Genomic DNA, 13515 nt, shown 5'->3' with positions numbered 1-13515 from the left:
GGGCAACCCAATAGTTGCAGTTGTTGGCATACGTTACAAGTCATCGTTTGGAGAACATGGTCGAACTTAACGTAAAGCATGGTCCACCCATGCCTATGGTGGAGGGTATAATACAGTTCAATCCGCGCTTTTCGACTATAAATTTTTCCAAACAAATAAATCCTAGAAATAATACAATTTTCAAAGATTTTAGATCCATGGTATCTTCGAAGAATTTTCTTAGAATTTTATGTAGATAACGTTTTTGCTACACGATTTTTATACCCACCACAATAGGATAGGAGGTATGTTCATTTTGTCATTCCGTTTGCAACACATTGAAATATCAATTTTCGACCCTACATAGCATATATTTCGGATCGTCTTAAAATTCTAAGACGATTTATAGATATCCATGTGTCTGTCCGTCGTCTGTTGTAATCACTCTACAGCCTTCAAAAATTTAGATACTGAGCTGAAATTTGATGCACGCTGGATAACTGCTTGAACGAGCTAAATCGCACCATATTTGGATATAGCTGATGTATAGAAAAGGTCTAATGTCCATAAATGCTTTATTTTTTATCCGATTTCGCTGAAATTTGCAGCAGTGAGTAGTTTTAGGCCTTCCGACATCTGACCCGAATATGGTTCAGATCGGACTTTATTTAGATATAGCTGCCATATAGACCGATCTCCCGATAAAGGATCTGAAGCCCATAAAAGCTTTATTTATTACCCGATTTCGCTGAAACTTGAAATGAACACCACTCAGATGAGTGCCATATGAAGCCAAAGCAAGCAGAGGAATGAGACATCAAGTTTTGTTGAGCGGTATAGATTTACTCCGTTGTTTTTTATTCTTAGATCAGAATTGCTTTTATAACTAACATCCATTTTTTTTTGCCCAGACCATTACAAAGCACGCAAATTAATTTTAGCTCTCATAACTTTGAATGGTAGCTGTGTGTGTGTGTGTCTTCTATTCAGTAACGGTCATTGCTAGTGTGCGTAATATTTTCAAGCCCCTGGGACTATGTTCTTGTTCGCGTACACAAGTATATGTAATAGTGTGTGCGCAATAGCCCGCCAATGTTTAAGGCTCATCAGCAAAAACACTTACAATAGCTCAACGAATTTAAAGCATTGCAAATGGGGGAAACTGGGGCAAACTTCTCACAAATCAATGAGTGCTGTCCGATTCAATATTAAGCTCAATGATGAGGGACCTCCTTTTTATACCTGAGTCCAAACGGCGTGCCGCAGAGCGACACCTCTTTGGGGAGAAGTTTTTACATGGCAAACACCTCACAAATGGCGCCAGCATTAGGAGGGGATTACCACCGCTGAAAATTTTTCTGGTGTTCCTGCCAGGATTCAAATCCAGACGTTCAGCGTCATAGGCGGATATGCTAACCTCTGCGCTTCGGTAGCCTCCATTACTGGTCTCAAAATAACCGTGTATATACCGTAAATCATCAAATCAATATGGTTATAGTAGTATTATAATAATTTAGGATAATAAATATGTTCATGGTGGTGGGTATTATAAGTTCTCAATTCTTATGTTCTTAAGAACATGATGTGTTTTTAGTTTATTAAAGTTCAAGCTTTTGGAAATAATAAATCAATTTTGCTTTTGAAATATTTTTCATGATGATCCCTCTCTTTAACCACTGTGTTTGTGCTTCCTGTGGTGTGTAAGAGTGCCTGTGTCCTTCACTTGATTTGAACATTTTCCACTTTTGTGGCCCAAAGTGTACTCGTTCTTTGTTTCTGTTTCAGTTTCTTACATTGCACTTTGGCGCTGTGTGTTCTTTGTTCTTTTGAAGTCATGAAGTTATTCAATTTGTTAGCAACATGGAATTTTAAGTAGTAAATAGTTTTCGTTTTGTTCCTCAGCTTCTTTTTGTTTTCTTCCTTTGTTTCATTCTCGTTTCTCCAACTTAACTTTTGCTTCTTGTAATATGATGTTTTTAAATTTATGGATAATACACATTATTTTGGTGAGGTTATGGGGAGGGGGTGTTGGCGGAATACCTACATACGTAGATATACATTTATGCTCACAGATAAAGCTCCAAATTTTTGTTTATGGTTAGGTAGCAATATATGGCTGAGATGCAGGGGTGGCTTGTCCGCCTACGACGCTGAAAGCCGGGATTCAAACCCTGAGGAGAACATCAATAACATTTCAGTGGGTGTTATCCCCTCCTAATACTGGCGACATTTGTGAGGTACTTTGTCATGTAAAACTTTTCCCCAAAGAGGTGTTGCACTGCGGCACGGCGTTCGGGCTCGGCTATAATAAGGAGGTGTCTTATCATTGAGCTTAAATTTGCCATCAGCCGGTTCTATGTACCGGATTGACCCGTTGGAATGCCGATCGGCCAGTGGCTGCAGCCTCAGTTTAGGTGTTTCGTCTTTTTTTCCGTGGGAGAGGCACCCAAAGTGTCTGCACTCCACTCTTCTCGTTTCTTCTGGGATTGAAACGAACACAGAACCTTGGTTTTGTTCAGTTTGCCAAAACCGCATCCATTGTCGTTCGGTGTTGGTGAGGTGTAAGAGGTGCATGGAGAGGGTGCATTTCCGTTCGTGTTCTAGCTTGAAGTCATTTCGGAAGTACAGTCATACTAATTGGTGCATTGCAGGATGCTATGCTAACATAGTCAGCAGTTTGCGCTGTTATCCTCGACGCTTTCGGATTCTACTTCGTCGGTCTTTAAGACGCCTGCGGCTTCTCAATATACGCTGCGGCAGCACCCCAATCCAAATATTGGAAACTTGGGAATGAATCGTTTTTACAATCGCAATGATTTATATCGATCCAGGAAACAAATCTACAACATATATTAGCAGGCGGCTGGCAATTGTCACTAACAAACAGAAGACTTTTGTCTGATCTTAATCCTTTGGTGCTATGGGACTTGAATGCGCATCATGTTTTGGGTAGGCTTCAGAAAGTGCACTGATCGCTGCTTCAGTGAAATGAAAACTCCCACAGATGTACTTAAAGCTGAGAAGAAACTCTGAGACATCATTTATGAGGCTGCCGCACGGTCGAATACCTCAAGAGGGGCCCAACTTCCCGGAGTAGGCAATGAGATTCGCTGATCCGGTCCTGGTGACCCCTGAATCAGGGTGTATCTTGAAAATCTGAAGGGTGGTCAACGAACATAAGCGAAATTGGTGGATAGAGCACTTGAAACAATACAACTTAGCTGCTGCAAGCTGTTCTCTATTCTCACTTTCGAACCCCTGCAATAGGAATGACAGTTAGTCATTTTTGGCGACGTAACAGCGACTGAAGCGAAGTGTTGAACCTGGTTAATCAACCGCCAATTTATTGAATATCCCGAGAGTCACAACGCAAAGAGGAGAGCTATTCGTCGTATTCGTGGTCTCTGAACCGATGAACTACCTTCGCAATTTGCCTTGGACTAAGGTATAAATCTCATCAGCAGCGCCAAGTCGTCCATGTCGCTGGGCCCCGACTAAAGGAGAGCTGTATAGACCGATCTTCCTTCTCTCGTCGGCAGCCAAGAGGCTTGAGGGACTTTGTATCCCAGGCCTAGTTGTAGATTTCCATTTGATGAGCACCAACACAGATTCCGTAGATTGCATAGCAAGACGACTGAATTGCACGCCATCACTACACATATTTGCACTTCCTCCAACCAGACCTATAATGATTTCGAATTATCTGTGTGATAGCCAGTCATTTGTAGAACTTAGAAATAATGAGTAGAAGCCCCGTAAAGTGCAACAGGGAGTTCCCTTAGACGGATTGATATCTCCGGCTTAATTCTACCTCTACCTCTTAGATATGCCAAAGCAAACGATTGCATGATCATGGCAACTGGTCCCCTCGTTAACGAAATCTGCGTGAAGTTTAATTACTGCCTTTAACTTGCCGACTTTGCAGTTTACTTCGATGCTAGAAAAATGCGCTCAGAGACATAAGTTCCACCCTTAATTTAGACAGTAAAGTTTACGGTGCACGCTAACTTTCGAAGGTGTTAAGCTAGCCCCTTGAAGTTTTTCACAAATACTTCTTATTAGTGTAGGTCGGTTGGGATTGTAAATGGGTCATATCGGTCCATGTTTTGATCTTGACTTCTTGAGCCTCTAGAGTGCGCAATTCTTATCCGATTGGAATGAAATTTTGCACGTCGTAGTATTTTGTTATGATATCCAACAACTGTGCCAAGTATGGTTCAAATGGGTTCATAACCTGATATAGCCGTCATATAAACCGATCTTGGATCTTGACTTCTTGAGCCTCTAGAACGCGCAAATCTTATCCCATTGGAATGAAATTTTGCACGAAGTATTTTGTTATGATATCCAATAACTGTGCCCAGTATGGTTCAAATCGGTTCATAACCTAATATAGCTGTCATATAAACAGATCTGGGGACTTGACTTCTTGAGCTTCTAGAGGGAGCAATTCCTTTCCGATTTGGCTGAAATTTTGCAAGGCGCATTTTATTCTTACTTTCAACAACTATGTCAAATAAGGTTCAAATCGGTTCATAACCTGATATAGCTGCCATATAAACCGATCAGGGTTTACTTTTTGAGCCCCCAAAGAGCGCAATTCTTATTCGAATTGGCTGACATTTTACAAAGGTTTCCAACATATAATTAAATTGTGGTCCAAACCGGACCATATTTTGATATCGATCTAATAGCAGAGCAAATCTTTTCTTATATCCTTTTTTGCCTAAGAAGAGATGTCGGGAAAAGAACTCGACAAATGCGATCCATGGTGGAGCGAACCTAGCACGCTTTAACTTGTTCCCATTAAATTTCGATTTTTCAACAGTTTCAATCACAGCTAGAAGACTTATAAGTCGAAGCAATCCGACCCATTAAGACTTCTATATCGATTTCGGCTTTTAATATGCAATAGTATTAGTTTTTCCGACTTTTTACTGCTTTTTTCGACTTTTCAACTGTTTTCACTTTCCGGACTTCGGAAAAGGCAAATAGACTTGTCGACTCAAAGACATTCATTAGACTTTTTTTAACAGTGAAAGTCGACGTCAACTTTTCGAATTTCTTACCCAAAAGTTCTATTTGTCGAAATACGGCTATTGGATCCCTGGTAGTAACTTGTATAAAACAAATTGCATAAACGGAGTGCCGAAATAAATTTGGAAAGTTATAGTCTATTCCTGATACACAAATATCTATCATAAACATTCACTATCTAAATATCATTTTCGAACAATCACTATTGGACTGAGATTTTTTTGAAATACTATTTTCTTTACTTCAAGGAAGCCCACATTTAAAAAAATTAAACTTTAAACATTTTTATACATAGACATGTAGCCTCGCCTCAACGTTGGACTTTGGCTGCCTTCACGCATGTCGGGCAGTAGCCCCAGCAGCATATTTAGTTGCCTCAAGTATTTAGTGCAGACAGGCGGCGATAACAATCCCAAGAAGTGCAACCTTCATGATGCAATAACCAACGCTAGGGAAAGAGAGAACGATGACGTCTGTCTGTGTTTCGTTGCTACTACCATTATTTTACCAAGGATATGGGTGGAAGACGAAAACGATACTTTGTGATATCATTGCTGTTGTACTAGAATATGTGAACATTTATGTCCACATAGTTAAACGTTCACTTCTACGCACTTCCTTACAGACATGATGCCATAGATGCCAGCGTTGATGACAATTTAAAGTCCTCGGGGAACATTATGAAAGGCACAAAACGAAACATGAAAACATAATGAAATTCTTTGCGTTAAATAAAAATAATGATAACAGCTACAGATGTCGACGATGATAATGGCCAACCATAACACGCGCGGCCTGAGGGGCAAAGACGAGCCAAAGAAAATGAACAAGGCGTCATAGACACCCAAGAGAACATGCTCGTACATAAGCAAGTGGACCTAGAAAACTTTAGGTATCAGTGGCATATTTGCCTTTTTCTAGGTTTCCTATGCCTGATGCACACCAAGAAATGCAGCTTTCATCAACTCTTTACCGTCTACTGAGGACTGAAAGGGTTAGTTCCTTTTTTTGAGAAATATCCAATGTTGGCAGCAATATTAATGCGTTTCTTCATTAGTGTTAAGGTAGTGGTATAGGGTCTCTAAGGAGAATTTTACCATAGTTTTTCTTTATTGTGTCTCAGATTAGTGCTGGAGGAGGTAATCTGCGGCCCCTGAGCTGTATTTTATTAAAATGACCACAAATATGAATTGAAACTCCACATAATATACGAGGAAGGTTTGGGCAGGAAGCTTTGGATTGTCCAAGTATAGGTGATATTAACGGTAATCTCAATAGGCTTGCGACTGCAATAATGGGTCGCTCAAAGATATCTGTCAGCTTCGAAGAAGGAAATTGTCCCAAAAAAATCTCGGTTGATCGGTAAGATTCCCAACATTGGCTGGGAGGTCCGCAGACTCTATCACGGAACAAGTTGTGAAAAATCGGCATTTTTTTCGGATGTGCATTACGCACGGGTCAAAGAATACAAGGGATAGCGAGAGCTGAAGCTTTGCTAACAGGTAGATAGCGTTCATGGAGACTTCAAGATGTAAAAGCTTGTGGCCCTTTATGAACACACATTTTCCACAGGATATAAAGGGAAATACGGAAAAGCTTACACCATTTATTCCGGAATGAACACTGAATGAGACTGACTACCTGACGACCCATCCAGCCTCCTATATTCATGGAATACCAAAGACCTATAGACATATAAGGCTCACGTCCGTTCTACTCAAAACCGTGGAGGATACCGCGGATACCATGGTAAGGAGAAGATTAGGTTATGTTGAAAAGAAGGTGCGGCTAAGCCAGTAATCGGCTTATTGTGCGTTCTAAAAAGTGACCTCGAAAAAGAAAATTTTAAGTTGGAATTCCGTGCTACTTACAAAATCTTTAATTGTTTCCCATGTTACGCCCCTAAGTTGATTCATATCTGGTATAGCGTCCCCACATAATTACCGGTGTCTTTTAGCCGCGAAACCTGAGCAATGACATAGGAAATGCTCCAACGTCTCATCTTCTTCCCCATATGCTCTTCACATGCTATCACTTGCCCCTCCGATTTTTCATAAGGGAGCTCGTAGTCCAGTGTGTCCCGAAATGATACCAAAGCTATATTGGCCCCTTTCTTACCCCCTCACGATCCGGATCACCCTATAGGATTTTTCAGCATTACATGCGATCATCGCCCACGCCCTTAACTCGGACGGCGTTGACTCGAAAGGCTTTGGGTTAAACAAGGTTATTGACGGCAGTCCTCTGGCCTTCACCGCCAAATCATCTGCCCTTTCATCCCCTCAGACTGAAACACCTTGTCTCTAGCTTTACTGCGCTGAATGGGAGACTATCCACAATCCACATAAAAACCAAATTTTTCAACATCAGCCTTATTTGTGCCCATGCCCCGACCGAAGACAAGGACGAGCAGTCCAAGGATACTTTCCACGAGCACCTAGAGAGAGAATACGACCGCTACGCCGCACATGATATTAAAATCGTTCTGAAGATTTAAATGCGAAGATTGGGAAAAAAGACGTCTTCGGTCCAACAGTCGGAAAGTTAAGCCTCCACGAGATAACCTCCGACAGTGGGTTGAGGTTAACAGATTTCGCCGCGTCTAAAAACATGGTAGTTAGCACCACTAGATTTTAACATCGAAGGATTCACACGGCCACATAGCTGTCACCTGAAAAAAACACGAGCATCCAAATTGATGGAAGGCATTCATTCAGCATGTTAGATGTACGATCGATCCGCGGAGCAAAAATAGATTCGGAGCATTGCCTTGTTGCAGCAAAGGTGCGCACCCATTTGAATATGGCGAGAAAAGTACGATCTGACACTGCACAGAAACTGGACATTGAAAAGCTGCAAACACGACAAATGGCAACGGCGTACTCCACTCGACTGAGCCAACTGCTTGATGAAAGCACTCTTGTCCCGATGAGATAACGGCGCCGTGGCAATCCATTGCCCACTCCTTGGAAAATGCGGCGAAATCCGTTCCTGGGTACCGAAAACCTCCATCAAGAGACCCATGGTACGACCAAGAGTGTCGAGATGCTACTGAAGCCAAGAATGCGGCACATAGAGCAACCCTGCAATCAGTAGCAACGCGACAGATGAAGGAGAGGTATCGGGAGAAATGAAGAGGGGAGAAACGTTTATTCCGCAGAAAGAAGAAGGAAATAAAAAGACGTGAGTGTGAGCGAATTGAGATGTACGGGAATCAGAATAATTTTAACAAAAAATAAAACGGCAAACCGATGGTTTTGGTACAGGCACATCCTCCCGCAGAGACAAAGGTGGAAACCTGGTGACTGCTACAGATGGTGTGCTGAGGATATGGAAAGAACATTTCACCCAACTGCTAGTGTCCGACGTTGGCGGCGAAGAGGATACCGCAGAACAAATCCCTGATGATGGTATAGAATGTTTACCTCCTTGTCAGAAAGAGGTCCAAGTAGCAGTGACCCGGCTGAAGAACAACAAGGCAGCAGGAGCCAACGGTTTGCCCGCTGAACTATTAAAGCCCGGAGGCGACGCTGATAGGGCGTATGCATCAGCTTGTGTGTGCAATTTAAGTTTGGTATCCTTTCAAAATTAATGAAACTCTGCAGGATGACACTTGCCTCAGTAAGAATAGGAAAGAATCTTTCCGAACCATATCAGAAACCTCGTTTTGGTATTGACCAAAACGAGGTTTCTGACAAGGAGACAGCCTATCGTTTGATCTCTTTAATATCCTGCTGGAGAAGGTTAAACGATTATATCATGGGTCGATCATGGGTCGGAACTCATAACTGCAGCCTTTGAAATAAACGAAAAAACATCAGAGAAAATGGATCTGGCAGCAAATGGAGATAAAACAAAATCGATAGCATTAACTTCCAACTTCCAACTTGTTCAACCGATCAGATAACGAAAATGCAGAAAGTTGGGAGCCACAACTTTGAGATAGTGAGCAACTATATCTACCTAGGCGCCGCCGTAATCGAAACGAATGATACAAGTTTTGAAATAAAGCGAGGAATAATACTGGCTAACACATGCTACTTTGGACTAAGTAAGCAGTTTAGAAACAAGGCCACCTCTCGACAGACGAAGATTACACTATACAAGTCACTGATACAAACCGTGTTGCAATATGGTTCCGAGATATGGGTACTTGTGAAAGCAGACGAGGCAGTGCTAGAAGTGTTTGAGAGAAAGATTCCTTGTATATTCATGGACCAGTTTGCGTTGATGGAGAGCAACGGCATCGAATGAACCTCGAACTGTATGAGCTGAATGATGACGATAGCATACTTAAACATATCAAAATAAAACAGTGGCGTAGGCTAGGTCATATTGTGAAAATGAATGAAGAAGCTCCAGCGAATAAGGCTTTTGAAGGCGATTACGGTGGACGGTCACAAGCTCAATGGAAATATCAAGTCATGAGAGACGCCTCAAAACTTGGTGTCACAGATTATGGAAAGAGAGCAGAAGATCGTGGCACTTGGAACGCTATTCTCCATTCGGCAAATGGCACAAATGTTCCGTCATACATTCATAGAAAAAAGTTTGCTGAAAATAGCAAACACTGTCTGCTGAATATTAGTAGTTAATTTTGGCGCTTTTATAGCAGTAGTTCTGCTATTACAGCAAAAGTACTGTAACTTCAGAGTAGCAGGCTTACGGCTGAAAAGTCTGTTATTGGCTGAAAATGACTGCTGCTTAATTATGAAGGGGATGTTTAAAAAAAAAACAAGTAACAAGTAAAAGTGTGCTAAGTTCGGCCGGGCCGAATTTTATATACCCTCCACCATGGATGCATTTATCGAGATCTTCTCCAGGTGTCTCTATTTAGGCAAACAAAGTAAGGGAAGGGATAAAAGAAAATAATTGCTATGCTATTGGAGCTATATCAAGCTATGGTCAGATTCGGACCATAATCAATTGAATGATGGAGCCCATAGTAGAAGTCATAGTGTAAAATTTCAGCCAAATCGAATAAAATTTGCGCGCTTTATGGGCTCAAAAATAAAAAAAGGAGATCGTTATATAGGGGAGCTGTATTAGGCTATAGACCGATTCAGACGATATTTGACACGTATGTTGGAGGTCATGTTGTACAAATTTCACCCAAATCAGATAGTAATTGCGCCCTATAGAGGCTCAAGAAGTCAAGATCCCAGATCGGTATATAAGGCAGATATATCAGGGTATGAAACGATTTGAACCATAAATTGCACAGTTGGTGAAAGTCATAACGAAACACCTCAAGCTAAATTTCAGCGAAATCAAATAGGATTTGCGCCCTCTAAAGGCTTAAGGACAGCTATATCAGGTTATGTACCGATTCCACCCATACTTGGCACAGTTGTTGAAAATCATAACGAAACACCTCAAGCTAAATTTCAACGAAATCGGATAATGCGTCCTCTAGTGGCTCAAGAAGTAAAGATTCAAGATCGGTTTATATGGCAGCTACATCAGGTTATAGGCCGATTTGAACCATACTTGGTACAAATGTTGGAAGTTATGTCATGCAAAATTTCAGCCAAATCGGATAAGAATTGCGCTTTCTAGAGGCTCAAGAAGTCAAAACCCCAGATCGGTTTGTACGACAGCTATATCAGTTTACAGCTAGCCTTAATATTGATGTAAGTCGTTGGGGTTGCAAACGGGCCATATCATCATACAAGCCGATTTCTCGTTTTGGCTTCTTGCACGAGGTGTTTCATTATGACTTCCACTAATTGTGCTGAGTATGGTTCAATTCGGTCCATAACCTGATATTGCTGCCATATAAACCGATCTGGGATCTTGACTTCTTGAGCCTCTAGAAGGCGCAATTCTTATCCGATTGGAATGAAATTTTGCACGACGTGTTTTGTTATGATATTTAAAAACTGCGTCAAGTATGGTTCAAATCGGTCCATAACCTGATATTGCTGCCATATAAACCGATCTGGGATCTTGACTTCTTGAGCCTCTAGAGGGCGCAATTCTTATCCGATTGGAATGAAATTTCGCACGATGTGTTTTGTTATGATATTCAACAACTGCGTCAAATCGGTCCATAACCTGATATAGCTGCCATATAAACCGATCTTGGGTCTTGACTTCTTGAGCCTCTAGAGGGCGCAATTCTTATCCGATTTGCCTGAAATTTTGTACGACGGATTCTCTCATGACCATCAACATACGTGTTTATTATGGTCTGAATCGGTCTATAGCCCGATACAGCTCCCATATAAATCGATCTCTCTATTTTTCTTCTTGAACCCCCAAAGGGCGCAATTCCTATTAGGATTGGCTGACATTTGATTTAATTGTGATCCGAACAGGACCATTTCTTGATATCGCTCAATTAGTAGAGCAAATCTTTTCTTTATCCTTTTTCGACAAATGCGATCCATGGTGGAGGGTATATAAGATTCGGCCCGGCCGAACTTAGCACACTTTTACTTAGTAAACCTTTCTAATTGGCCACAAATGTTGGACGTTTAAGAATATACGTAGTCTAAAGATCTACTGCTACATGCTGCCTTGGCTGAACATTGGGTTTCATAGTCATTGGATTCTCTTTTGATTTGCTGTAATGTAATTTGAACATTTGCTTGTGTCATTTTAATGACAATCGTGGTTTTTTTGCCCATCTCTTTTGATTCTACTTCGCATTATGTGTCGTCTTGTTTATTTTCATAAATACAACATTTTACAAGCAAAATTACAACGATTATGTTCACTGAAGTCGATGTAGTCGTCGTCTTAGTCAACGCATAAATGTTCAACTGAAGGTAAAAAGTCAAGCGCATGGACGCCAGTGGAGTTGGTCTCTTCCATAGTTATAGCACATTGAGACACATTCACGTTAAGTTTATGCATTTACAAGCCAACTGCAGCAGGCAGACAAACAAAAAAAAATCAAATCAAATGGAATGAGAGATCTAAAAAATCATCATCATCGTCATCGACATCAGAATATCTCGATATATTATCACAGCAAAATATCTTAACCAAAAAGCAAATGGATGATGACTGGATTCCACGGCCTTATCCTCAGTTGTGTTGGATAAGGTCGAAAAGCAGTGGTATAGATTTCGACAGAGTGGAGGGAGGGGGGGGGGGGGGGAGGGGAAAGAAGCAGCCCCGTTCTACACGATAAGCCTTTAGACTATTTTGTTGTATGTTGTTTATGCAGTTGCTTATGACCGGTTTCAAATTGCGTTCAAGCGATCACCGAGAGATAAACTTATATGACCATCTAAGATAGCGAGTGGTTGCGAGTGCTTCATGGTAGACTTGGAGTATGTAAATCTTTATTACCAGACTATTTACGCACATTGGAGCATGCATAAATTTCATTTGAAACGGTTCATTTCTTGTGGGTTTGTGTGAGTGTCAAACCATTTAATAAAACTCTTGATTGAACAACTTAAATATTATTTATCTTTAATTTGCATGAGATCTTAGATTATTGCATTCTTTATGCGAGTAGCATTGGTATATGGGATTGATGTTTAGGTTAAATTGTAAAAGAAACAAACTACCAGTTGGAGTTGTCGATATAAAATTGTAAGAATTTCGAAATTATTGGAAATTGGATAGCAATGTGCATTTCAGATATATACGATACAGGCTTCGTATTGGTATGCAACAGACGATATTTTCAATTAAAACCCATGAGGAATACATACACTGTATATTATACAGGGAGCGCCAGAGAAACTTAATTATTTAAAAGGACCATTAAAACAAAATTCCTTCCGTCATTGTTTTAATTCCTTTTTCAATTTGAGAATACAATATCCCAAATTTTATACCCACCAACGAAATATGGAGTTTATTCAATTTGTCATTCCGTTTGCAAAACATCGAAATATCCATTTACGACCCTATAGAGTATAACAGTTCTTGATCGTTGTAAAAATCTAAGACGATCTAGACAAGTCCGCCCATATGTCTGTTGAAATCACGCTACAGTCTATAAAAATAGAGATATTGAGCTGAAATCTTGAACAGATTCTTTTTTTTGTCCATAAGCAAGTTAAGTTATAAGATGGGCTATTTCGGACTATATATTGATACAGCCCCCATATAGACCGATACGCCCAAAAAAGCCATATATATTATCCGATTTTGTTGAAATTTGAGTGAGTGAGTTGCGTTAGGCCAGTCGACACCCTTCTACAATTTGGATCCGATCGGTTCAGAGTTGGATACAGCTGCCATATAGACCGATCTCTGGATTTAAGATTTTGGGCCCATAAATGTCGCATTTATTGTCCGATATCGCTGAAATTTTAGACTGTGCGTTGTGTTAGATATCTCAACATCCTTGTTCAATACGGATCGGTCAAGAATTGTTTATAGCTGCCATATAGACCGGTATCTCGATTTAAGGTCTTGGGTCTATTGAAGGGGCATTCATTGTCCGCTTTGGCTGAAATTTGGGACAGTAAGTTGCGTAAGGACTATCAACTTGCTTGTTTAATTTGGACCAGATTGGTACAGATTGACATC

Source organism: Stomoxys calcitrans, chromosome 4 (genome assembly GCF_963082655.1).
Source record: "Stomoxys calcitrans chromosome 4, idStoCalc2.1, whole genome shotgun sequence".
NCBI classification, from domain to species: domain Eukaryota; kingdom Metazoa; phylum Arthropoda; class Insecta; order Diptera; family Muscidae; genus Stomoxys; species Stomoxys calcitrans.
This window is presented reverse-complemented; position numbering follows the sequence as displayed.